This window comes from Mesocricetus auratus, unplaced genomic scaffold (genome assembly GCF_017639785.1).
Source record: "Mesocricetus auratus isolate SY011 unplaced genomic scaffold, BCM_Maur_2.0 Super-Scaffold_100055, whole genome shotgun sequence".
Classification (NCBI taxonomy): Eukaryota; Metazoa; Chordata; class Mammalia; order Rodentia; family Cricetidae; genus Mesocricetus; species Mesocricetus auratus.
This window is the reverse complement of record NW_024429232.1, coordinates 4411677-4436870: the sequence shown is the minus strand read 5'-3', so window position 1 is coordinate 4436870 and position 25194 is coordinate 4411677. Positions and strand designations below refer to the sequence as shown.

The window sequence follows — 25194 nt, the reverse complement described above, 5'->3', positions numbered from 1 at the left end:
ACGTACAGTTGCGAGGCTTCAGTTCCTCCCGTGGTGCAGACAATACGGACGTTTGTCTTTGGGAGCTAGGGAGGCAATTGAGCACTGCGTCCTGGGCGCAGTCTGTAAACAGCAGGTGGTTTTGTCCATGGCTCCCCCTTTTACAAGAACGAGGGGGATGGGAATTAAAAGGAACAGAGGTGTGCCTGGAGAGCCAGTCTTTAAGGGATTCTGAGTGCCTAGGAGGGAATGGAGAGGTGACTTCTTCCAGCTAGTGGTCTAGTCAGCTGGCTTGCCGGAGGCTGGAGCAGAGTGAAAATGAGTGCTGGTTCTGGAGCCAGACTGACCGCCCTTGAGTCATGACTCCTCCTTTACTGGCTTTGTGGTATTGGGTAAGGTCTCTTTGCCTTTGGTTTCTGGGCCGTAAAATGGGCACACTAATAGTACGGGTCTCAGAATGCTGTTGTGAGGACTCTGTGACTTAAGACTTGTAAAATTTTCACGCCTGGAAGTTTGAGTGTTTGTCAGGAATTGTTCCTGCTACTAAGTTGCAGGCTGTCAGGGTTAGGTGTGGATTGGATTGGTGCTACAGCGTGCATTAGCTGAAACATTTTGTTAAAATTGTAATTTAGAGAGGGTTTTGCTATTATGTAGCTCAGGCAGATTCCAGACTCATGGTCTTGTCTGGCATGCACTGCACTGGCTTAAAACATCTTAATTATTTTGTGTTTTGTGTGTGCCGGCACTGGCGTGGAGAGGTCAGAGAGTAACTTTTAGGAGTTACCTACCATATGGATTCCAGGGGTTGAACTGAGATCAGCGTGCCTTTACACACTGAGCCATTTAGCTGGCTGGAAGCAAATCTTTATAAAGGTAAAACAAGCAATTTCATACACTTAGATACATTGCACAGAGTGTTTTTAAAAACATTTTTGGAAAGCAAGCATCTGATGAACTACTGTAGAATACCACAGTACTAACTAGGATAGATGAGATGGTATTGCCAGAAAAAAAAGGTGTATGCAGCTCCTGGGTGGTGTGAGTAGACCACAGAGGCATTGTTATACTTCACTGTGTTACCCTTGAATTAAGACAGGTAATTTTATTAAAATAAACTTTGACACTAAAGATGTAAGTAGTAAAATGAGAGCTTGGCACGGTAACATGCCTTGGTAAATTATTAGAAGAATTTAAGACAGGCTTTAAAACAAAGTGAGGAAAATTGCCATTATTTTCTGAGGATAAGGTTTGCCATCACTTTCTCCTCGTTATCTCAGATTTACTCTGTGTGTGTGTGTTTCAAGACAGGGTTTCCCTCTGTAGCCCTGGCTGTCCTGGAACTCGCTCTGTAGACCAGGCTGGCCTCGAAGTCACAGAGATCCACCTGCCTCTGCCTCCCAATTGCTGGGATTAAAGGTGTGCCACCATTCATGGCTCAGATTTATTCTTGAAAATGGTAAAATTTCTTTGTACTCTGGTAGAAAAATTAAGTTTTGTGGTTTGTGGCGCTGGAGGTGAGGATGTCTGCTTTTTAGGATAGGGTGTGGACGTAAGTAGAACTGAGGCCAACCTGGGTTCTATGAACTGCTTGAGTTATATGAGACCACGCCTTTAAACAAAAGAAAAAGGCAGTCCACTTCGTCCTGTCCTCTGCCATATGTGTTCTGAGGCAAAGGTCGTGGTAGGAGTTACACGTGACACAAAGGCTCACAGGTCCTTGGGCAGCATCAGCCATTGCAGCCTCTCGCTAAGTGTCTTGACTCCTTGATGCTATTGAGGGGGAGAAAATCTTTGAGCTGCATGCCTGTGCTGAAGTATCGAATTTTACTAGCAAGACCCTCTGCTGGATCATGCATAGTCCTCACAGTTGGCTTTTTTGTTACCCAGTAAGGATGTCACAAGGCTTTGCTTGTTGACGTAGACTAGATGTGCAGCCATGTGCATGCAGAGACAGGGTGTGTCAGGTACCAGCTCGTGAGACCCTTTTCCCATTGTTACCTTTCTTGCCTCCCTAGATAAAACTTTTACCCTTCCTGGGTAGTGGTGACACACATCTTTAAAGCCAGCACTTGGGAGGCAGAGGCAGTTGGATCTCTGTAAGTTTGTGGCCAGCTTGGCCTACAAAACAAATCTCAGGACAGTCAGGACTGTTGGAAACCCTATCTTGAAAAACCAGAAAAAAAAAAAGAGCAAAACACCAATCCAAACCAAAACAAAGCAAAACAAAAAAACCCAAAACAAAAAGCTTTACTTTTGATCTCTCTGAGGTTCCTGTGATGCCTTGTTGCTTTCACTGGCCCTTTGATTTTCTCCCAACTTTATGTCTCAGGTCTTCTCTGTGCCCTGTGACAGAGTCTGACCTGGACTTTGTCCTTGGGCAGCTGTTGCCGTCCTGCTGGGAAATTTCTCCTCACCTGGCTTGTAGCATTGCCAATGTCTGCCCTATAGTGATCAGGACCTGAAACCCCAGTGGCTGACATTCACGGGTGTGTCTTCCTGAACTCAAGCAGGTTAGCTACGCCCATTGTCCTGTCCATCTCTGAGTGTGATACTGACATAAGTGAACTTTATTGGCATCTGTTGTGAGTTATGGGGATGTGTAATTGCTCTCCTGTGTTCATTGTCTTGTGCTGAATCCATACTAATCTTTTTACAGTGTGTGTACTAAGAAGATCCTGGCATCATCTGTTTTGTTCCACTGTGTGTGTGTGTGTGTGTGTGTGTGTGTGTGTGTTTTTTTGATTCAGTGTTTGGTACAGCTCTTTTTTTCTAACTTTTAAGTTTTTTTTTTTTTTGTTTTTATGAGACAGGGTTTCTCTGTATTGTTTCAGAGGTTATCGGTCCAGCCTGGCCTCGAACTCACAGAGATTCGCCTGCCTCTGCCTCCCGAGTGCTGGGATTAAAGGCGTGCGCCACCACCGCCAGGCTAACTTTTAAGTTTTTGGTAGCAAAATCATAATAGCATTAGAAATATTTTCCAATATTGCATACAAGTATTTCCCAATCATTGCTTGTTCATTACCTTTTAAATTGAACAACGAATCTATGTGCAATTACTTGTACATGCACTTTAGTGCCACAAACATGGAGCTTGGAAAGGAGACAGGCCAGACATGGGTTGAGGATGTGGCTCAGTTGTAAAGTGTTGACCTATTATAAACGAAGCCTCAGGTTTGACTTCCTAGCTCCCCATAAAACCAGGTGTGGTGCACGTGCCTGTAATCCCAGCACTTTTGGGAGTTGGAGGCAGGAGGATCAGAAGTTCAAGGTTATTCAGTGTTACAGTTTGGGTTGTATGATACCATGTCAAATAAAAAAAAGAAATGAGCTAGGCAGTGGTGGCACATGCCTTTAATCTCAGCAGAGGCAGTCAGATCTCTGAGTTTGAGGTCAGCCTAGTCTGCAGAGTAAATTCCAGGACAGCCAGGACTACACATTTTGAAAAGAAATGAAAGAGGGTCATAGAGATGGCTCAGCTCTAAAGGTGTCTACCACCAAGCCTGATGACCTCGCTTATCCCTCAGTCCCACCTGGTAGAAGACGGAAAATGACTCTCATGCATGCTGTGGGATGTGCATCCCATATGTATATACCCAGAGTAAACAAATCAAGCTAACAAATCAATTTAAAAAGAAAGGAAAAGCAGACCAGCAGGTATAAATGTCTGAATGATGCAATGGCCAGAGCACAATCTCTGGAACCCAAATAAAGGTAGGAGAGACTCAACTCTAGAAAGTTGTCTTCTGACTTCCATACTTATGCCAAGGTGTGCACATCTGCCCCCCCAAATGATAATAATAAGAAATAAATAGTATTTTAAGACTGGTGAGATGGCTCGAGGGGTAAAGTGCCTGTTACCAAGACTGATGACCTGAGTTCAATTCCCAAGATTCACATAGTGGGGGGAGGAAAGAGCTGACTCCCAGAAGATGTCCTCTGACTTCCACATAGGTGTCTTGGCATGCACACCCACACAGGCATATATAAAGTAAATTGTGTGTGTGTGTGTGTTTTGAGACAGAGTTTCTCTGGCTGTCCTGGAACTCACTCTGTAGACCATGCTAGCCTCAAACTCAAGAGATCGTCTGACTCTGCCTCCTGAGTTCTGGGATCAAAGGCATGGATACCACCACTGGCTGTGTTTGTATTTTTTTAAAAGACAGTTTCTTAGCCAATCTTTAATCCCAACACTCGGGAAGCAGAGACAGATGAATCTCTGTGATTTGAGGCCAACCTAGTCTACATAAGGAGACCTATTCCTAGGGAAAAAAACAGAAGCAACAAAACCCAACAGGTCCTTATGGTAGCACTGGCTAGACTGAAACTCACCAAGCTCCATCTGCTGCTGAGTAATGGGATTAAAGACCTCTGTCACTATTGAGTGCTGGGATTAAAGACCTCTGCCACTATGTCTTCATATATATATATATATATATATATATATATATTTTATATATATATAAGAAATGTGTGTGTGTGTTTTAAGATTTTATTTATTACGTATACACACAAGTATGCATATATACATACAAGTGTGATTTAAAGAAAAGCAACAAGCTAAGAGTGGTGGATGCTACATACTTTTAATCCCAGCACTTAGGAGGTAGAAGCAGGTAGATTTCTGTGCGTTCCAGGCCAGACAGATAAACATAGTGAGACACTATTTCTAAGAAAACCAAAATAGGGCTGGAGTGATGAATCAGTGGTTAAGAGTATTGGTTTGCTGTTGTAGAGGACCTGGGCTTGGTTCCCAGCACCCACATGGAGGCTAAGAATCATCTGTGACTCCAGTTCCAGAAGATCTGATGCTCTTTTCTGGCCTCTTCGGGCAGTGCACTATGTGATGTTCAGATATATATGCAGGGAAAATAACTATACACATAAAATAAAAATAAATAAAATGTCAAAACAAATGACCCCACTCCTCCTCCCAAAAAGCCCCAAAACTTAACAGAATGAATGAAAGGCCAGACTAGCTCTCTAGACTGTGGGTCAGAAGTTATAACCTATAAGTAGATACTTCCTATTCCCCCACTTCCCTGATGTCTTTTGGCAATAAAGTTTTATCGATACTCAGCCATTCTTGTTCATTTTTGTATTGATTTGGTTGCTTTGGCAGAATTGAGTAGTTGTGATAGGCTACTGGCATATTTACAGACCTGCCCTGCTCTAGAAATTTAGAGGGCAAATGATTGCAGGGACTACAGCGCTAAGGAAAGACTCAGGAAAGAGAGAGTTCCTGGACTGATTCTGCCTCAGCCAGAGTTGGATGGGGAAAGAACAGCATAGCAGTGTAGATAAGTGCTTCAAGGTTGGAAGCAAAGGTGCAAAACCAGGGTAGAGAGTGTTTATAGGGCAAAGGTTGTGTGAAGACTAAAGAGAGGGCACACCTGTATCCCCGCACTGGAGCCCAGCGTGAGGATGGTGGAGTGGAGACAAGAGGCTCCGGAGTTCAAGGCCATCTTTTATTTCTTGCTCACGTTTCATTTGCTTATAACCTTGTTTCCAGACTAGACCAACTGCTTATGTGGGGCATGTTTTTGTGGCAATAGGGTAGTAAGAGCTCATTGTGTCTGGTCAAGCTGCACCTGGGCCTGGTGGCGCAGCCTCTATAGGTCAGAGCAGGGCAGGGTGTACAGCTCTCTGGGAGGGGCGAATGCAGATTGGAGACATTATCATGACTCCTCAGAAAATGAGTTCCCATGCTCCCTGCCACGTGGGTGGTTTCAGTTGGGTGGAAGTGAGGTGTACCTAGACTTTGGTGGCTTCTCTTAACCTGGGATGGTAGAGTCAGAGCATCTGCATACAAGAGCCTCTAGGGTTTTGATACACCTCACCTCCTTTTCTTCAGACTAGTTTCTGTGCTTTGGGACCATAAGTCTGCTTAGTTACTAGTGAGTAGCACCCTTGCCCTTGAATCCCCGACCCCAGCCCTTTCTAATTGTTGCTTATATGATCTTAGCCCACTCCTCTCTGGCATTTGACAATATCAGAAACTATTTCTGGTTATCCTTCTGGGAGGGGATGACCAGGGACTTGTGAGGACAGGGATGATGATGAACTGTATCCCCTTGTTACCCTTGTGTTCCTCCTGGATTTCCAGTGCCTCCAGTACTGCTCTCTATAGCTCTGAGTGTCTCCTAGTCTGTTACTCTCACCTTGACAACTGTTTGGCTAGTGACCTAGGCCTTACTTGGCAATTTGGCTCGTTCTCCACTCCCACCCCATTTGACACAGGGTTCACTATGTGGATGTGGCCATGCTGCCCTGAAACTTGCTACACAGACCAAGCTGGCTTAGAGCTCACAGACACCCACCTGCTTCTGCCTTCTAAGGGTTGGGATTAAAGGCTTGTGCTCAGCAAAACAAGGGTTTTGATGTCTTGTGGCATCTGCTCTTTGATGTCAGTGAGGCAGGTGAGTGGAGTTGTGGTTATCCTCAGAGTCAGGGGACTGAAGGATGGCCTCTCATCTCTTCTATTTGGGCTGCTTCCAATTTTTTGGGGCTTTTCCTTTCTTTTACTTTGTGAAGTTTAACCTGTTTGATTTTGGATTCATTTGCTCTATTTTGCTTCCTAAATCTTTTAGTTTTATTTATTAATAATTAAAACTGTGGGAGGCAGAGGCAGGCAGATCTCTGTGAGTTTAAGGCCAGCCTCCAAAGCCACAAAGAAACCCTGTCTTGAAAAACAACAACAACAAAAACCCAAATAGTTATAAAAGACAATGTAGTCACATGGTGGAGAAGTATACAAGCACTTGGTAAAACCTTCTGGTGTCTTGTGGAAGTTGGGAGCCTGGTTCCCTGGAGGCGTGTGACCAGCTTCTCCTACAGATGCTTTGAAAGGGCTGGTATGTGTAATTTTTTTCCCTACCCTTTTCTTTTGAAAATGTTTCTGACCTGTCTTAGTCACTGTTCTTTTGCTGTGAAGAGACATCATGTCCAAGACAGTTCTTATAAAGAAAGTGTTTAATTGAGGGCTTGCTTACAGTTTCCGAGGCTTACAGCATGAGGGGCCTGGTGGCAGGCATGGCGCTGGGCCTGAAGCTCAGAGCTACATCCTGATCTGCAGGTAAAGAGAAAGAACCCAGGCCTGGCATGGGCTTTAGAAACCTCAAAGCCCAACAACCCTCGTGACGCACTTCCTCCAACAAGGCCACACCTTCTGATCCTTGTAATCCTTTCAAATACTGCTACTCCCTGGTGACTAAACATTTAAATGTCTGAGCCTATGGGGGCCATTCTTACTCAGGCCACCACATAACCCTCACTCTTCAGCTGTGTTGGCAGGGTATTGTGGATCAGTACATTTTCAAGTGCTGGAAATGGCTGAGTGGTATTCTGTAATAAGGAGGCATATTGTAATTTATGTAACCAGCTCCTGCTGATGACTATTGTGAAATTACTCAAGGCGTTAGGCAGTTTTGCAAATGTATGAATGTGCCTACAGACATTCCTTGAGAAACCATACCTATTTCTTTAGTCAGTCATTCTACGGGGGCAGTTTCATTTCATTGCTTGTTTGGTTTTTTTTGAGACAGGGTTTCTCTGTATTTCTGGCTGTCCTGGAACTCTATAGACAGGGTGGTCTCAAACTCAGAGAGATCCACCTGCCTCTGCCTCCTGAGGGATGGAATTAAAGGTGCACCACCACCTCCTGGCTGTACAGTCTGGTTAAGGAGCACTGTACAGCAGTGGCAGTGTAAACGTACAGTTGCCACTCAGGTGTTGCTGTGGATGTGACAGTCCCTCCCCACCACCTTCCAGTCTTTGTTTACCATCTCCTTTCACGTTTCCTGGCGCGCGCACGTGTGTAGAGGCCAGAGCTTTGCAGCTGGTGTCTTTCTTAGTTGTTCTCCACCTTAATTTTTTGGAAACGAAGTCTCACTAAATCTGGAGCTCACTGTTTTGGCCAGGCTCTCTGGCCAGCAAGGTCTATTGATCTTCCTCTTTCCAGCTTCTCTGTGCTAGGGCTACAGGTATGTACTACTGTGCCTGACTTTTACATGGTCCTTAAACGTTTGTGTGGCTAGGCACTTTACCAGCCAAGTCATATTCCTAACCTTCTTTCCTGTGTTTTCTGTGGCAGTTTCCCTCCCTCCCTCCCTCCCTCCCTCCCTCCCTCCCTCCCTCCCTCCCTCCCTCCTTCTCTCCCTCCCTCCCTCCCTCCCTCCCTCCCTCCCTCCCTCCCTCCCTCCCTCCCTCCCTCCCTCCCTCCCTCCCTCCCTCCCTCCCTCCCTCCCTCTCCTTCCCTTTCCCCCTTCTTCTCCCTCCCCCTCCTCTTTGAGGCAGGGTTTTACTGTAGCCCAGGCTGACCTGGCTCTCACTTAGCCTCACAGGTTTTGGGATCATGGGCATGAGTTACCACCCTAGCTTTTGTTTTGTTTTGTAAACAGTGTCCCAAATACCTGTACTCCTCCTCACACTGCACAAAAGCTGCTGGGCGGACCTCATCCTTTCTGGCTCCTTCCCCACTTATTAAGATATACTCGTCTGCTGCCTGTTAAACAGCACAGGCTGTAACGAGACCACCCTTGCCTAGAAGCCAGGTTAAACTTCGCAACCCTTAGGCTACAAAGCTTCCTACGTTCTGCTTCTGATCTCAGACTACTGCTAGCCATGCCACTCACAGACTGTGAGCACAATATATGCCTTGTGTGACAGAGACATGGACTGTCTCCTTCACCTCTGGGCACTTGAGGCTGGTGCCCCTCAGTGTCAAGAGAGACTGAGGCTGGGTGAAGACAAGCAGGCCTGGCAAATGGAGACTCAGGCACCAGCAGTTGCTAAAGGGCTCTGCTCCTGAACAGGGACTGTCCTTGCACAGAGTGGCCCTGGGCAGGAAGCCCTGCGCCTTCCCAGGAGACACCTGGGGCAGATGCACATCCCCACAGAGAACCCGCAGGAGGATCTCTGGGACCCCACAGCATTATCTCTTCCAGCTTTTAGGACCAGTACTTTTGGCTAAAAGAACAAGGAGTTTTGCTCTTGGCTCCTTGGTCCTTGGCTCCTTCTTGGTCCTCTTGCCCTCTCTTTTCTTCTCTATCCCCTTCCTTTCTCAGGCTCCACCTCTCTGTCCTCTCATGGCCTGGCTCAGTCTACTCCTTTCTCTCCCTGCTCTGCACTGCTCCAGATTCCTCTGCTGTTCTCTCTCTCATGTCTACAATGGAAACCTTCCCCTCAACATAAAACAAAAAAACCAAGGGTTTTCACGGCATCGTCAAATACTGATTATGAAACAAAGGGTCCACATATGGCAAATGAATAGAAAAGCAACCATGACGTGCAGCATGCAATCTGATGCCCTAATAAATAGCAAGAGTCCTGTGGGTTGGGGAAACCTCCTGTGTAGATCTGAGCGCAATCCTGACTGCTGGGAAAATGTCCTCCACCAGAGTCCCAGGGAATGGCAGAGAGGACGCTGACAGAAAACTATGGATTCTGTGAAACTTAATTGCCACCCCACTCAAATACTGCTGGATCCTCCAGTAGCTTAAAAAAGAAAGAAGGAACACATACACACACACACACACACACACACACACACACCAGCTAAGAAATGCTTGTCTTTGAACTTGTTATATAGCTGAAGATAACCTTGAACTCTAATTCTCCTCACTCTACCTCCTCCATCCCAAGCCTTTTCATCTCTCCAGTGCTGAGGGTCAAACCCATGGCATGTGTGAAGTATGTGCTCTACTCCTGAGCCATCTGTATTACAGAGCTATGTGATCTTTGGGATAAAAGTCCCTGCTCAAATACATGATTTACAGATACTTGTCACTGTGTGTGATATGTGTATGGATGTATGTGTGATGTATGGATGTGTGTGTGTGTGTGATGTGTGTGTGATGTGTATGTGTGTGTGATGTGTGTGTGATGTGTGTGTGTGATGTGTGTATGTGTGATGTATATGTGTGTGTGATGTATGTGTGATGTATATGTGTGTGTGTGTGTGGTGTGTATGTGTGATGTGTATGTGTGTGTGATGTGTGTGTGATGTGTATGTGTGTGTGTGATGTGTGTGTGATGTGTGTGTGTGATGTGTGTGTGGTGTGTGTGTGATGTGTGTGTGTGATGTGTGTATGTGTGATGTGTGTGTGTGGTGTGTGTGTGATTTGTGTGATGTGTGTGTGTGATGTATGTGTGTGTGTGATGTGTGTGTGTGTGCCCTAAGTCGATGTTGTCTGTCCTCCTTGATTGCTCTTCACTTTGTTTTCTGGGGCATGGTCTCTTGCTGACCCAGAGCTCTCATTAGCCAGCCTGTCCAGAGGCTTCCCTGTCCTCCCTGCACCCCACCCCACCCCACCCCCAGGGCGAGGTTTGCAGGAACTGCTGTGCCTTTCTGGTTTTTACATGGGTTCTGGGAATCTAATTCTGATCCTCATTCTTGCACGGAAAGTGCTTTACCCATTGAACTGTTGCTCTAGAACGTCTTCGCTCTTGATAGTATCATTGACAGCACAGACTTTTTAAAAAAAAATAATTATTTATTTATTATGTATACAGTGTTCTGACCAGGCCAGAAGAGGGCACCAGGTCACATTACAGATGGTTGTGAGTCACCATGTGGTTGCTGGGAATTGAACTCAGGACCTCTGGAAGAGCAGCCAGTGTTCTTAACCTCTGAGCCATCTCTCCAGCCCCCCAGCACAGACATTTTAATTTTGATGAAATCTAGTTTTTTTTTCTTTAGTTGCTTGTATTTTGGTGTTATATCTAAGAAACCATTGCCTAATCTAAGGTCACAAAGATTTTTTTCTTGCCAGAAATTGTGTCACATGCCTGGTAATTCCATCACTCAGGAGGCTGAGGCCAGGGATTTGCCTTGAACTAAAAACCGGTTTGGGTATGTAGTGAGGTCAGGGCCTGTCAAAACACAAAATAACATAAACTTTACTCCTGTGTTTTTGACTAAGAGTTGTATGGTTTTAGTTCAGGTACTGACATTTTTATATTTATATGTTGTTTTGTATGTTATCTATGCCTCTAGGTATTTGGTTCATTTGAGTTATTTTTTTACTTATGTATTGAGGGAGAGTTGAAATAGGGTCTTATTGTAGCCTTAGCTGGCCTCAGACACTCTGTGCCTCCCCAGTGCTGAGATGACAGGCATGTACCAATGGCTGGCTGAGTTAATTTCTTGTAGGTTTTGAGATCAGGGTCCAACATTATTCTTTTGTATGTGGCTATTGATCTTTGCTAGGTTCATTTGTTAGGAAAACTTACCCATTGAATGGTCTTGGCACCCTTGTCAAAAGTCACCTGACTGTAAATAGAGGTTTTGTTTTTCTCCTGACTATTGGCTCTCTAATGTTGTTCTCTCTGGCCTTATGCCGGCGCCATGTTGGCTTGACTCCTGTAGCTTTGCACTAGACTTCCAGGTCAGAAAGTCTGAGTCCATCGCTTTGTCTCGAAATTTCAAGATTGTTTTAGCAATTCTGGGTCCTGCAATTTCCATGTTACCTTTAGGGTCAGCCTGGCCATTTTTTCCAATAATACAGCATTCACTGTGGCAGGAAGTAAAGTTGGATATGTGGGTTAATGTGGGTGTTTGTATTTTAATATTGCTTAGTCTTTTAGTCCATGAACATGGGATGCCTTAGCATTTTTGGCTCTGATTTCAACAATGTTTTACAGTTTTCATTGTTTAATTTTTATAATGTGGATAAATTTATTCTTAAGTATTCCTTTTGATATATATATTGTTTTCCTATATTTATTTTTAGATTTTTCCATTCCAAATGGTCCTTTAAAAATTTGTTCTTTTTATGTGTATGTATGCATTCATGGAGAGAGAGAGAGAGAGAGAGAGAGAGAGAGAGAGAGAGAGAGAGAGAGAGTCTGTGTGTATGTGTGTGTGTGTGTAGAGACAGGAGGACAATAACAAACTTCAAGTGTCATTCCTCAGGTAACATCCCCCTTGTTTTTTTAGATTTTGGGTGTATGAGTACTTTGCCTGCATATATTATGTGTACTACGTATGCGTCTGATGCCCTTGAAGGTCGTAAAAGAGTGTCAGTGCTCTGGAGCTGGAGTAAGGAGTGGCTATCAGACGTCATGTGGATGCAGAGGATGTAACTGAACCAGGGTCCTCTGTAAGAGCAACAAGTGCTGTTAACTGATGAACCGTCTCTCCAGCCCCATTCCATCTTTTTCCCCCTTGACTGGGGTCTCTTGTTAGTCTGGAATTTGCCTAGTAGGTTAGACTGGCTGGCCATTAGCCTCAGGATGGCCTCCCAGCATCGGGTTACAAAGTGTGTGCCACCCACTTGGCTCTTTTTGACATGGGTTCTGGGAACTAAATTCAAATACTCATGGTTGCAAGGCAAGGCAAGCATTTTACCAACTGAACTGTCTTCCCAGTCTCCAGGTTTTTCTTTTGTCCTTTTGTTGTCTCCTCCTCCTCCTCCTCCTCCTCCTCCTCCTCCTCCTCCTCCTCCTCCTCCTCCTCCTTCTCCTCCTCCTCCTTCTTCTCCTCCTCCTCCTTCTCCTCCTCCTCCTTCTCCTCCTCCTCCTTCTCCTTCTCCTCCTCCTCCTCCTCCTCCTCCTCCTTCTTCTTCTTCTCCTTCTCCTTCTTCTTCTCCTCCTCCTCCTCCTTCTTCTTCTTCATTTTTCTTTTTTTGAGATAGGTTTCTTTGTGTAACTCTGGCTGTCCTGGAACTCTCTCTGTAGACCAGGCTGGCCTCAGACTCAAGAGGTCTGCCTGCCTTTGCTTCCCAAGTGCTGGGAACTCACAGCCCAGCTCAGGTTTTTCTTTTTAATATTAAGTATTTGAGCAAATGTGCAAAAATTAAAAACTTTTTAAATCATTTTGCTGGAAGGCCAGCAAAATAATCAGTGGGCAAAGGCACTTGCTGCTAAGTCTGAGGACCTGAGTTGGTGGAAGAAGAGAACTGTCTAGCAAGAGCATCTTCATGTACACACAGAAGCATACATATATACACAGATAAAATACATACATTTTAAAGGGGAGGAGAAGGTAGGTAGTGAAAAGTCTTCTCTCCTTATACCATAACTGTCTAGGTTCCCTCCCTGGTGGCAGCTACTTGTCTTCAGTTCTCATTTATCCTAGTAGGGATGTTTTATATTAAATATATGTGTGCAGGAATGCAGATGTATGTCCTTTTTCTCCTGTTTGATTAAGTTCTAAATGGACAATAATGTTCATTTAAAATGTTTTGTGTTTAAAATTTTTTGTGCATGCATTAAATAAAATTCTTTTTGGGGGCTGGAGCAATGGTTCAGGGGTTAAGAGCACTGTCTGCTCTTCCACAGGACCAGGGTTCAATTCCCAGCAATCACATAGTGCCTTACAACCATCTGTAACTCCAGTTCCAGGGGATCCAATGCTTTCTTCAGGTTTCCATGGATACTGCACACACATGGTACACAGACATATATACAGTCAAAATGTACACATACACATAAATAAAGAAAACCCCATTCTTAAAAAATGGGGAAGTAATCATAGGATCGAATACAGATCAGGCACCAGAGCGACCTCGAGTGATCTAATGGGATGACACCAATTGGCAAGCTAAGCAATAGTGGAGAGACCACCTCGAATGCCCATCCCTGATAATGAACTTGATGTCTATAACCATCCGGGAGCCTTCATCCTGTGACTGATGGAAGCAGAGGCAAACACACAATCACTGAACTGAACCCAAGGAACCCAGTGACAGAGAGAGAGGAGTGATGAGCAAATTGGCAAAGAATGGGCTGGCAAAACCAGCAGAGACAGCTGATCTGAACAGGGGAGAGCTCTTGGACCCTAGACTGACAGTGGGGAGGCCAGCATGGGACTGATCTGGACCCCCCAAATGTGAGTGTCAGCGAGAAGGCCTGGGCAACCTATGGGGCCCTGAGCTGTGGATCAGTGTCTATCCCTGGTATACAAACAGTCTTCGTGTGCCTATAGCACAAAGAGGGATGCTCTCTCAGCCTGGACTCTTAGGGGAGTGCCTGGACCCTACCCAGAGTAAAATGACAGACTCTAGATATCCCCTATGTGGAAGGATTTGGCAATAGGGTGGGAGGGTGGGGGGGAAGGGGAGTGCGGGAGGAGGGGAGGGAGAGGGAACTGGGATTGACATGTAAAACAAGCTATTTAAAATTAAAATAAAAAATGATAAAAAAATTAAAAAAAAAACAAAGGGGAAGTAGCCGGGTGGTGGTGGTGCACACCTTTAATCCCAGCACTTGGGAGGCAGAGGCAGGCGGATCTCTGTAAGTTCAAGGCTGGGCTGGACCGACAGCCTCCAAAACAATACAGAGAAACCCTGTCTCGTAAAAACCAAAAAAAAAAAAAAAAAAAAAATGGGGCCGTAAACAAATCTGGCTTCTAACCTTCTACTTTGCAAGGTTTCAGTATTTAATAATTCCATAGCTTTTTTTTCCTTTTGGGAAGAGGTTTTAAAGGGGATGGGATGGTAGTTATGGACCAGGGGTGATGGTATTTACCTGTAATCTTATCACTGGTCTGAGGCCAATCCTATTTCAAAAAAGTAGGGAGGGATTGTAAATATGATTCCCCAGGAACATTTCGCTCATGAGATGGTTTGAACATTGCTTTGTCAGGAGATGACTGTCAATGTGTGTAGAATATAAAAAATATTTTAAAGATAAGTGTTGCCTGTTATTATTCATATAATATATTATTCATATATTCCACATGGCATTCTGGACACACACTAGGTTTCATATACTCCACTCTAAACAGGCTGTGTGGTTTGCACTCCTGGCCTTGTGCAGTACTTTAGGATATAAGGCTTTAGAGGGTTGTGGCAGACCTGGGTCACACACATGTATTGGAGTTCCAAGTGTCACGAGTCCAGAATTTTCCCTTTCACCACAGTTGTAGTCACTTGTCTCCCTGAGCCCAGGATATAAGCGCATAGCTTGTGTGTAGAAGGCCTCGTAGCTGCTGAGATGTCACAGAGAGGATGCTGACCAGTCTTTGCTCTCACTGTGCCTACATTCTCGCATTTGGAGGAGTGACATTGTGCCAGAGGGGCAGACACAATGGAGGAGGCCTCACCAAGAACATGAATTGGAACAGAGCTGGAGCTGAAGAAGGGACAGCTGGGGAAGAGGAACCCTTCCTGAGAGAGAACACTGCAAAGCCCGCCACGACAGCTGCCCTTGTGTAGAGGACACATCAGTAGGGCCTCCACCAAAGTGCTGATGGTGTCGGTGACAGGATGTTTAGATGATTTTTCATGTTTGTGTGTGTTTGTGGGTGCATATGTAGGCCAGAGGACAGTCTCAGAAGTCATTGCTCTGGTACCAATCACTTTGGTTTTGTTTGTTTGTTTTTCCTATTTTTCTTGAGACGAGGTTTCAAACTGGACTGTGGATTGCCTGATCAGGGTAGGCTGGCTGGGAGGGATTTTTAAACAGCCCCAGGCATGACTGATGGGGGTAGGAGACTGTGCAGGCTTGTTTCCTACATATTTAACTGCAAGTGTAGCAAGGGGAGCTCTGGATTAGCCAGAAGCACTGCTTTGACATGTGAGTACCCCAGGGGTCCAGAGCACCACGAGGAAGAGGAGTGAAAGTCTGATGCCAGGAAGCTGGACACTGGGCTGCATGTGTGTAGTCTAGGCTGGAGGGTCGTGCTTGGGAGGAGTTGGAATGGGTTTCACTTGCAAAGCTTCGGGTGATGATGTGGAGTGAGAAGTTACAGTGTTTGGCAGGCTTGGTAGTGCAGGGGTGAGTGGTTGTGGTAGGACCCCCACTCTTGGTTTGCATATTTTCTCATTTCTTTGAGACATAGTCTCACGATATAGCTCTGGCTATCTTGGAACTTACTATGTAGGCTAGCCTGGTCTCAAACTCACAGAGATCTACCTACCTGCCTTTGCCTCCCCTGAATGCTGGAATTAAAGGCCCACTCCACCATCTGAGCCCTGCAGCTTGGATCTTGAATGCCCTGCAAGGGTTTTTGTGTAAAGGTTTGACCCTCAGAATGGCACTGTTGTTGGAAGGGAGACCTTTAGCATGAGACCAAGCAAGAGAGCCTTCTGACCCTGGGAGCATGTCTCCAAAGGGGATTGTAGGACATGGCTAACTCAGTCTTTGTCTTTTGATTTCCAGCTTCTGATAGAAGCAGTTTGCTCTGGTACACATCTTACCATTGCCTTCTGGTCCATCTTTCTAGAACCATAACCACCAGCTCCCCATGTGGATGTGGGTGGGCTGCTTTGGTTGGCCTGAAACTGGCTACATAAGACTATGCTGGCGTCACACTCACAGAGACCTAGCTCGTCCTGCCTTCTGAGTGCTGCTGGGATTAAAGGCATGCACCATCATGCTGTCGTTTTCTCTTGTTCCTTCAATCTTCATGTGTTTGTGTGTGGCACGTGAGTACCACAACTTACATGCTGAGGTCAGAGGACAACCGCTAGTGTTGTTCCACACCTTCCACCTGTGTCTGAGCCAGGGTCTCTTGTTTGCTGTGTACACCAGGCTAACTAGCCCACTGGGTGCTGAGAATCTCCTGTCTGCTTCCCACCCAGAATCAGGATCCCTGGGGTAGATGTGAGTACTAGTGCCTCCGGCTTCCCTGGGGTAGAGGTGAGTACTAGTGCCTCCGGCTTTCCCTGGGCCCTGTGGATCTGAACTAAAGTTGTCACACTTGTGTAGCTTTACCCACCAAGTCATCTCCCCACCCCTCGATTATTCTCTGTCCTGTGAGTTAATGATAATGGGTTAGTTCATTATAGTGATGCAAAGCTAAAACTTAGTCATGTTCCAAAGGTGATGCTGAGAGAGCCCCTGAGACTCATGGGACTGTGGTACACATGGTAATTCGGTGCCACTTCAAGGTCTCTTTGAACAGTAGAGGATCCTATTCCCAAGGTCTTACTGGCAAGAAGAGTGGCAGAGATTTCATTCCAGATGAGTTGTAGGGTCTTGGGGTCTTGGGCAGTTGCTCTGAGTATGAACAGCGAAGGGGCATGCATATTTCTGTGTCTGGATGCAAAGGTAGATTGCTTGGATATGGAACTCAAACTAATAGCCATGTTTTCTTCTGGGGCTGTATATGGATTTCCATGTTTCACAGAAGGAACTGTGTTATGAAAAGGCTGTATAATGAACCTTTAACATGTGTGGATGTTCACACTCACTCATGCAGAGGCTGCCAACACAAGATGTTCACACCCATTCACTGCAGAGGCTACCAAAACATAAGATGATACAAGGAAGGTTTAAAAAACATGAGTGAGCCAAGCATGGCAGTGATGTCTTTAATCCCATTACTCAGGAGGCAGAGGCAAGTGGATCTCTGTGAGTTCAAAGGCATAGTTAGTTCCAGGTCAGCCAACACTATATAGCAAGACCCTGTCTAAAAAAATAAAATTTAATTAAAAAAATCTCCCCAAAATAAATAAGCATGAGTGATAGGATATTTTTGGAGTTGTTTTTGTTTGTTTGTTTGTTTGCTTGGATTGATATTTGGTTTTTTGAGACAGGGTCTCTCTGTGTAGCCCTGTAGTCCTGGAATTCACTCTGTAGAACAGGCTGAAACTCACAGAGATCTACTTGCCTCTGTTGGGATTAAAGGTGTGTGCCGTGATACCCAGCAGGGTGTTTATATATTTAAAGAATACTACCTTTAAATATCAAGATCTGTACGTAGACTTTTTTTCTGTAAGGAAGCACTAGACAACAATGATTTGTGTTGTTGCTGTAATTCTCATCCATGCTATGACTTACCTGCTTTCTTTTTCCTTCTGAGTGAATAAACCTTAGGAGACGTGTGAATTATTCAGAAGGGTGTGGGCTGAGAAAGGAAAGGAATTGCTGTCACTGCTTTGAGTGTTCATAACAAAACAGAAGTCCCGGGAGTGGTCTGTGGAAGGATGAGCCAAAGGTAACCGGGAGAGGACTAGAGTAGTCACAAGCGTGTGCGGAGTATCACAGGCGTGTGCAGGTGCAGAGTCACAGGCGTGTGCAGAGTGTCACAGGCGTGTGCAGAGTGTCACAGGTGTGTGCAGAGAGTCACAGGTGTGTGCAGTCACAGGCGTGTGCAGGTGCAGTGTCACAGGCATGTGCAGAGTGTCACAGGCGTGTGCAGGTGCAAAGTCACAGGCGTGTGCAGAGTGTCACAGGCATGTGCAGAGTGTCACAGGCGTGTGCAGGTGCAAAGTCACAGGCGTGTGCAGGTGCAGAGTCACAGGCGTGTGCAGAGTGTCACAGGCAGTGCAGTGCAGGTGCAACAGTCACAGGCGTGTGCAGGTGCAGAGTCACAGGCGTGTGCAGAGTGTCACAGGCATGTGCAGGTGCAAAGTCACAGGCGTGTGCAGGTGCAGAGTGTCACAGGCATGTGCAGGTGCAGAGTGTCACAGGCATGTGCAGAGTGTCACAGGCGTGTGCAGGTGCAGAGTCACAGGTGTGTGCAGAGTGCCACAGGCGTGTGCAGGTGCAGAGTGTCACAGGCATGTGCAGAGTGTCACAGGCGTGTGCAGGTGCAGAGTCACAGGTGTGTGCAGAGTGTCACAGGTATGTGCAGGGCCTGCTCTTGTACTTTGGTCTTCTGTGTGCTATGCTGGATGTGAACAGGCAACCTGCACTCTGACTTGTCCTAAAGCTAAGAGGCCAGAGGCCAGCCTTTGACCGTTGGCTGTGCTTGGCAGAGTGGGCCCTTCCCGTTGCAGTCATCATGTGTGGGACGTGGACAGACTGATCTGTCCAGGTGCTGATTCTCCCGTCAGTACTTGTTGACTAGTTTGTGTCATGTAGCTCTCCTGCTTAAAACGCTGCAGTAGTCTTTCCATGGGATAAAATCTGTAGTCTTGACTTTAAAGGGTTACTTCTGTTTCACCTGTGTGGATGTTTCACTTGCATATGTGTGTGTGTACCACACGTGTGCACCACCACTGAGGGCAGAAGAGGGTGTCGGATCCCCGGAACTAGAGTTACAGATGGCTGAGTTGCTGCTATGTGGGTGCTGGGAGTCAAACCTGGGTCCTCTGGCAGAATGGCTGGTGATCTTAACTGCTGAGCCCCAGTTTTATAATCTTAACATTTCCTCTAAGGCTCCTACACTCTACAGTAACACTTGTATGCTGCCCCTCCTCTCCAGGTACTAGTCACTCCCCTTGGTCCCCAATTTTCCTTGCTTCAGAATCTGACTCTCTTCTCCAGTCAAAGCCTTAACTGAGCTGAAGTCTTTCCTTATTGCATTTAGTGTAATCTCCTGCTATGCTTCTCCAAAGGAAGTAGCCTTTCCTTTTAGAGAGGTTACCAGAATTTGTAATTATTTATTTACTTCTTCCTTTTTTTTTTTTTTTTTTTTTTTGAGTTTTGAGTTTTGGAGACAGGGTTTCTCTGTGTAGCTTTGTAGACCAGGCTGGCCTGGAACCCAGTGGTGGGATTAAAGGTGTGCGCCCCCACCGCCCAGCTTATTTACTTACTTCTTATTCATCTCTTCTTCTCATTTAAAGGGCAGGGATTGTGCTGGCTTTGTTCACCACTCTTTACCTCAGGGCCTGGGGTTAGCACGAGGGGTTTTTATTTAAAATCTACTTATTCTTATGTTATGGGTGTGGGTGCTTTGGCTGCAGGTAGTCTGTGCACCATGTGAGTACAGTACGCCTGGAGACCAGAGGAGGGTGTTGGACTCTCTGAACCTGGAGTCAAAGCCGGTTAGCCACCACGTGAGTGCTGAAAACCGAACTCAGGTCCTCTACAGGAACAAGGGGTCTTCACCACCAAGCCGTCTCTCCAGCCTCCACCCTAAAAACAGTTTTATAAGAATTAATGAATGCATAAACACAAAAAAGAAATACTGGAGAATTTGATGAGAACCATAGAGAATGCAAGAGAATTCAGTACCATTAGCTACTGATATATATAATCAAAAGCCTGTGAATGATGGAAATAGTTCAAGACCACTCTGGATTACACAAAACCATATTCAAAAAAGCAGAAAAGAGAGGCGAGTAGGAGGGTTAGGAGAGAGAAGAGAAGAGGGGAGAGGAACAGAGTACACCAGTGTTTGAGATTCGTTTTTCAAGAATGTTCTAAGTGGATTTGGAATTGTAGGTTGCATGTTGTTTGGCATTTGAAAGGTACTGTACATTTCTTTCACAGTACCCAAGAGGTTTTCTCCCTTGCTTTTTAGAAACATCTTTATTATTATGTTTGTGTCTGTGTAGTGAGTGTATCTACGTGTGTTTGAGTGTGTCTGGACACTTGAGTACAGTTGCCTGTGGAGGCCAAAAGAGCCTGGAGCTGAAGCTACAGTAACTGTGAGCCGCTTGACATTTAGGAGGGGAATCAACTCTACTTAAGTTGCTTTTTGTGCCCATGGGCATCTTTCTTTTGCTCCCTGCATGCTTGGGTTCTTCTTCTTCTTTTTTTTTTTTTATTTTCGAGACAGGGTTTCTCTGTGGCTTTGGAGGCTGTCCTGGAACTCGCTCTGTAGACCAGGCTGGTCTCAAACTCACAGAGATCCGCCTGCCTCTGCCTCCCGAGTGCTGGGATTAAAGGCGTGCGACACCAACGCCCGGCTGCTTGGGTTCTTCTTAAGCATTTCAATTTTGTTCAGTGACTGACTCTGAGCTCAGTTGTTCCCTTGGGACTGGAGGTCTGAAAAGTGCCTCAGAAACTGGGAGCTGGGCTTACTTTGTGACTTTCCCATTTTAGAGACCCTAGTCCTGGACCTGTGAGATAGCTCAGCAGGAAAAGGTGCTTTCTGTCAAACCACCCGAGTGTGGTCCCCAGATCCCATGTGTTTCTTGGAGGAGAGAGCTGATTCCCGAAGATTGCCTCTGACCTCCCCTGACCCACACACAATTCCTTCATTAGAAAGACCCCTAGAGGCAGAGGTAGGCTGATTTCTGTGAGTTCAAGTTCCAGGACAGCCAGGAGAAACCCTGTTTTGAAAATAAATAAATAAAAAATAAAAACAAAAAGACCCCTAGTCCTGTGCTGCCTATATTCAGTGAACTCCTTGGAGGCCAAGTGCAGTCATACTCCTGACAGGCTTCCCTTCCCATCGCCATGAGACGGTTCCTAGATCTTTAGGTCAACTCCTGCACCAGAGGGTTAGCTGCAGATTCACCAAGAGGAGGAGGTCAGCTCTGATTTTTCAAGTCTGTCTGGTGGTGGGCACTTGGCGGAGGAAGAACGGCGGTTCAGAGCAGATAAACGCTGGCTTATGGCGGTAGGAGTTGGGTTGGGTGCTGCCCTCCAAGGGGCTCCTGACTCTGGTGCAGCAGCTCTTTCTGAACAGGTGGGTCAACCATCAGCCCTGGCTGTGTGTAGGTTCTGTGAGTTCCTCTTTATGAGTTTGTGCCATGTCTTTTATAAAAATTTTCTGTATCTTTATTTATTCTGTGTTAGAGTGTTTTGCCTGCATTATGGCTAGAGCTGTAGAGGTCAGAAGATGGATTGGATACACCAGGACGAGAGCTGTGAGCCACTATGTGTTTGCAACGGAACCTGAGTCTTTTAAAAGAGCAACCGGTGGCCGGGCGTTGGTGGCGCACGCCTTTAATCCCAGCACTGGGGAGGCAGAGGCAGGCGGATCTCTGTGAGTTCAAGGCCAGCCTGGTCTACAGAGAGAGTTCCAGGACAGCCTCCAAAGCAATACAGAGAAACCCTGTCTCGAAAAACCAAAGGGGGAAAAACAAAGCAAAAAGAATTGCAGCAAGTGCTCTTAAGCACTGACCTGTCTCTCCTAGGCCAGGCCAGCCTTGAACTTTCATGAGCCTCCTGCCTTAGCCTTCTGAACCCTGGTAATACAGATGTATGCCACTGCACTTGGCATCAGCCTGCCTTTTTGCCACGGCTTCCGTTTGTCTGTGAGTTGGTTTTCATTTTAATCATACATGAAAATCACAGAGAAAAACTAAAAACCTGGATCATCCATTGATCACTTTGGAGGAAAGGCACCAGAGATAAATCTTCAACAGTATTGACTGGGATGTTATCTTCCTAGTGTCAAACAGTTTGCTTGGGACCCTGCTGTGGGCAGCTCCTTGTGGTGGGACATGCACCCTGGCCAAACCGTGGGTGTCCGTCCCGTTGAGGTTTGGCGCCCCCTCCTGCTCAGTCTGTAGGCGCTTTTCTGCCCTGGGGCGCCCCTGAGCCGCCAGCCCCTCCTTACAGGGTCTCTCACACTTTGTCCCCTTCCTCCTCTGTGCTGGCTTCTCAGTGACCTCTTGGTTTGTTTGTTTGTTTTGTTTTGCTTTCTTGGGCTCCAGTTGCCTCCTGTTAGGATAAAATTCTGGCTGCCTAATTCCTCCCTTTCATCTCCTTGCTTAGGTGGCCCTTCCTGGACCTGGACGGCTTGTATGGCCTAGGAAGGTGGCTTCTTGGTATGTTCTTCTCATCCCTCATTGCACAGCTCTGCCCCAGAGCTGCCTGCTTCTCGCCTCTCTCCATCAGAGTTGCTGCACATCATCTAGCCCTGCAGAGTCGGTGTCCCTGACAGAGAAGGCTCCAGGCATGGGCTTCTACTTCCTTCTAAGCCATGGAACTTGGGTGCAGTGACAAAGGCTTCTCCTACTGAGGCTGCTCTCTGGTCTGGGTGACTTCCTCCATCCTTTGGCATGCAACCTGTCTTGGACTTGAAAGATCCTCAAAGGGTGCCATGGCATTTTCCTTGTCTTCACGTTTTTATTTGTGTGGCACAGCACGCATGCGGAGGTCAGGGGACAACTTGCAGGAGTTGTCCTCTTCTTCCATTATGTGAATCCCAAGGACTGAACACAGGCTGCTAAGTTTGACAGGAAGCCCCTTTACTCTACAGCCCTGTTCATTTATTTTTGAGGGGCAGTCTTGTTATGCAGCTCTTGATGACATAGAACTAGCTATGTAGACCAGTCTGGCCTTGAACTTGTGATGTTCTTCTTGCCTCTGCCTTCTGAGTGCTGGGGTTGTAGGTATGTGACACCATATCTAGAGTGTGCGTCTGTGCGTGCGTGTGTGCGTGCAATGGCAGGTGTGCTCAATTCTGCGTGTGTATATGGAGGACAGAGATCTATGCTGGTGGTCTTTATTTCTCTCTACCCTTTAAAAATGGTTTTAAGTCGTCATTTATTTTGTGAATATGTGCACACATGTATGTGTTTTTGTCTATGTGTGCACTAGTATGGAGATCAGAATACAACTTGAAGAGTTAGTGCTCTCCTTCTGTCGTATGGACCCTTCCAGACTTGGTGGTATGTATCTTTACCCACCAAGCCATCCCTGCCCCCTTTGAGACAGGGTCTCTCAGTGAGTCTGGAGTGTATTGTTTTGGCTAGACTGGATTGCTAGCCAGCAAGCCCTCAGGATCTGCCTGTCTCCATCTAGCTGGAGCTGAGGTCACAGGCATCTGGCTTTTATGTGGGTTCTGGGAACCAAAACACAGGTCCTCATGCTTGCTGTTTTGAGAATTCCATAAGCAGTGTCCACTCTAACGAACAAAATACTGTTCCACCAAAGTTCATCCTGGGAGCCAATGAATATTGAGTTTATATATTTATGACTGAGGGGCTTCTTACAGGTGTGGGGAACCCCACAGCAGCTGCACTGGGAGGTCTTACGCTGCTTGGATGATGACTTTCCCATGGTTGTCTAGATGGAAGTCCTCTTTCATTAACTCTCTTCAGCCTGTGTACGTTAGCACTTCCAGAGACCTTGCAATTAGGACAGAGCTGTATACAATGCCTGGGACTCTTAGGTGGGGTCCAAGGACCCTTACTACCTCTCTTTTGAGGGATGTTAACTGGCTCCTGCAAGCTGGCATAGGCTCCTCTTCACATCTGGAGCACCTGTCTTAGTCACTGTGATAAAACGCCAAGAGCAAGGCACCCTATAAAAGGACGCATTTAGTTTGACCTGCGGCTTCAGAGGGTGAGAGTCCATGGTAGCAGAGTGAAGGAACAGCCCAGCACTCACATCTTGATCATAACCGTGAGGCAGGGAGAGACTCCTGGGAAGCTCAAGAGTCTTTGACCCTCAAAGCCCACCCCCAGAAACGTGTCTCCTCCAAAAGGCCTCACCTCCTAATCCTTTCCAAATGGTTCCACCAACTGGAGACCAATATTAAAATATGTGTCTAAGGCCAGGCAGTGCTCCTCTCTCTGTCACTGTGTTCCATGGGTTCAGTTCGGTATTTAACTGTGGGTGTTTGCCTCTGCTTCCATCAGTCACTGGATGAAGGCTCCAGGATGGTTATAGATATCAAGTTCACTATCAGGAATGGTCATTTGAGGTGTCCTGTGGCTGAGAGCAGGATGAGGAGGCCTGTGACCAGGGTTACACTCCCAAGGCTACAGCTGTGGTTTAGTGTCCTGGATGGTGTGTAAATGAGCACAACCAAGGACAGTCAGTGGGTGCATGGTTGTGATGAATGCCCCTGCCTCCCTATCTTGGGCATACTCTGGGCTTCTCAAACTCTTATAAAGGCAGCCTTTCTGTAACGTGCTATGATGAACCCAGAACATCATCATCTCTCTGCTAGTTTACTTCCTGAATATAACCTCCAAATTCTCTCTTTGGGCTTTGTGTTCAAAATCAAGTCTAAGCTGGACAGATGTGGAACCAGGGCTGGACAAGGGCTATCTGTGGGGCCAGTATGGGACAGTAGTCCTGCAGAGTGTTGGTGAAGCAGAAGAGAGGATGATGGGGGTTTGAGGAGAGGAATAGTTTTGGCAGGGTCTTTCCACAGACCACAGGAACAGCTGCTATATGATGGGTGCTCTGATATCGGGGACTGTTCAGCGAACACTTGAGTATGTGTTGTGACCACAGGTAAGATCCAGCTCGACATTCTCGTGGATACATAAATAGCTTATTTATTTATTTATTTATTTATTTATTTATTTATTTGGTTTTTTGAGACAAAGTTTCTCTGTATTGTTTTGGAGGCTGTCCTAGAACTCACTCTGTAGACCAGGCTGGCCTCCAACTCACAGAGATCCGCCTGCCTCTGCCTCCCGAGTGCTGGGATTAAAGGCGTGCGCCACCAATGCCTGGCTTAATTAGTTTATTTTTGAGTTATATTACCATTTAGGATGAGTTTATAGAATGCAAGCTCACTGTAGGTCTAGGAGTAGCTTTCTATCCCCACGTTTGATGAGACAAGGAAAAAGGAGCGTTTGGGGCTACTGAAGTTGATGACACTCTACGATGAAAAAGTGTCTGATTCCTGCAGCAGTGTCTTGTGGATGCTCATCTCTCCCAGTGTGTCCAGGACAGGGGCAGGGAAGG

General features: G+C 46.2%; 1 protein-coding gene across 3 annotated transcripts in view; it reads left to right on the top strand.

Moving 5' to 3' along the window:
* Arhgap39 (Rho GTPase activating protein 39) overlaps positions 1-25194 on the top strand; it is a 109235-nt gene that overhangs the window by 1111 nt on the left and 82930 nt on the right. Inside the window, exon 1 of one of the 3 annotated variants that reach the window (XM_040736326.1) lies at positions 2185-2489. The exons of the other annotated variants lie outside the window; for them this stretch is intronic. The gene's annotated coding sequence lies outside the window, so the exon portion shown is untranslated. Of the gene's footprint in view, positions 1-2184; positions 2490-25194 lie in introns of those variants that run through there. 3 annotated transcript variants of the gene reach the window in all.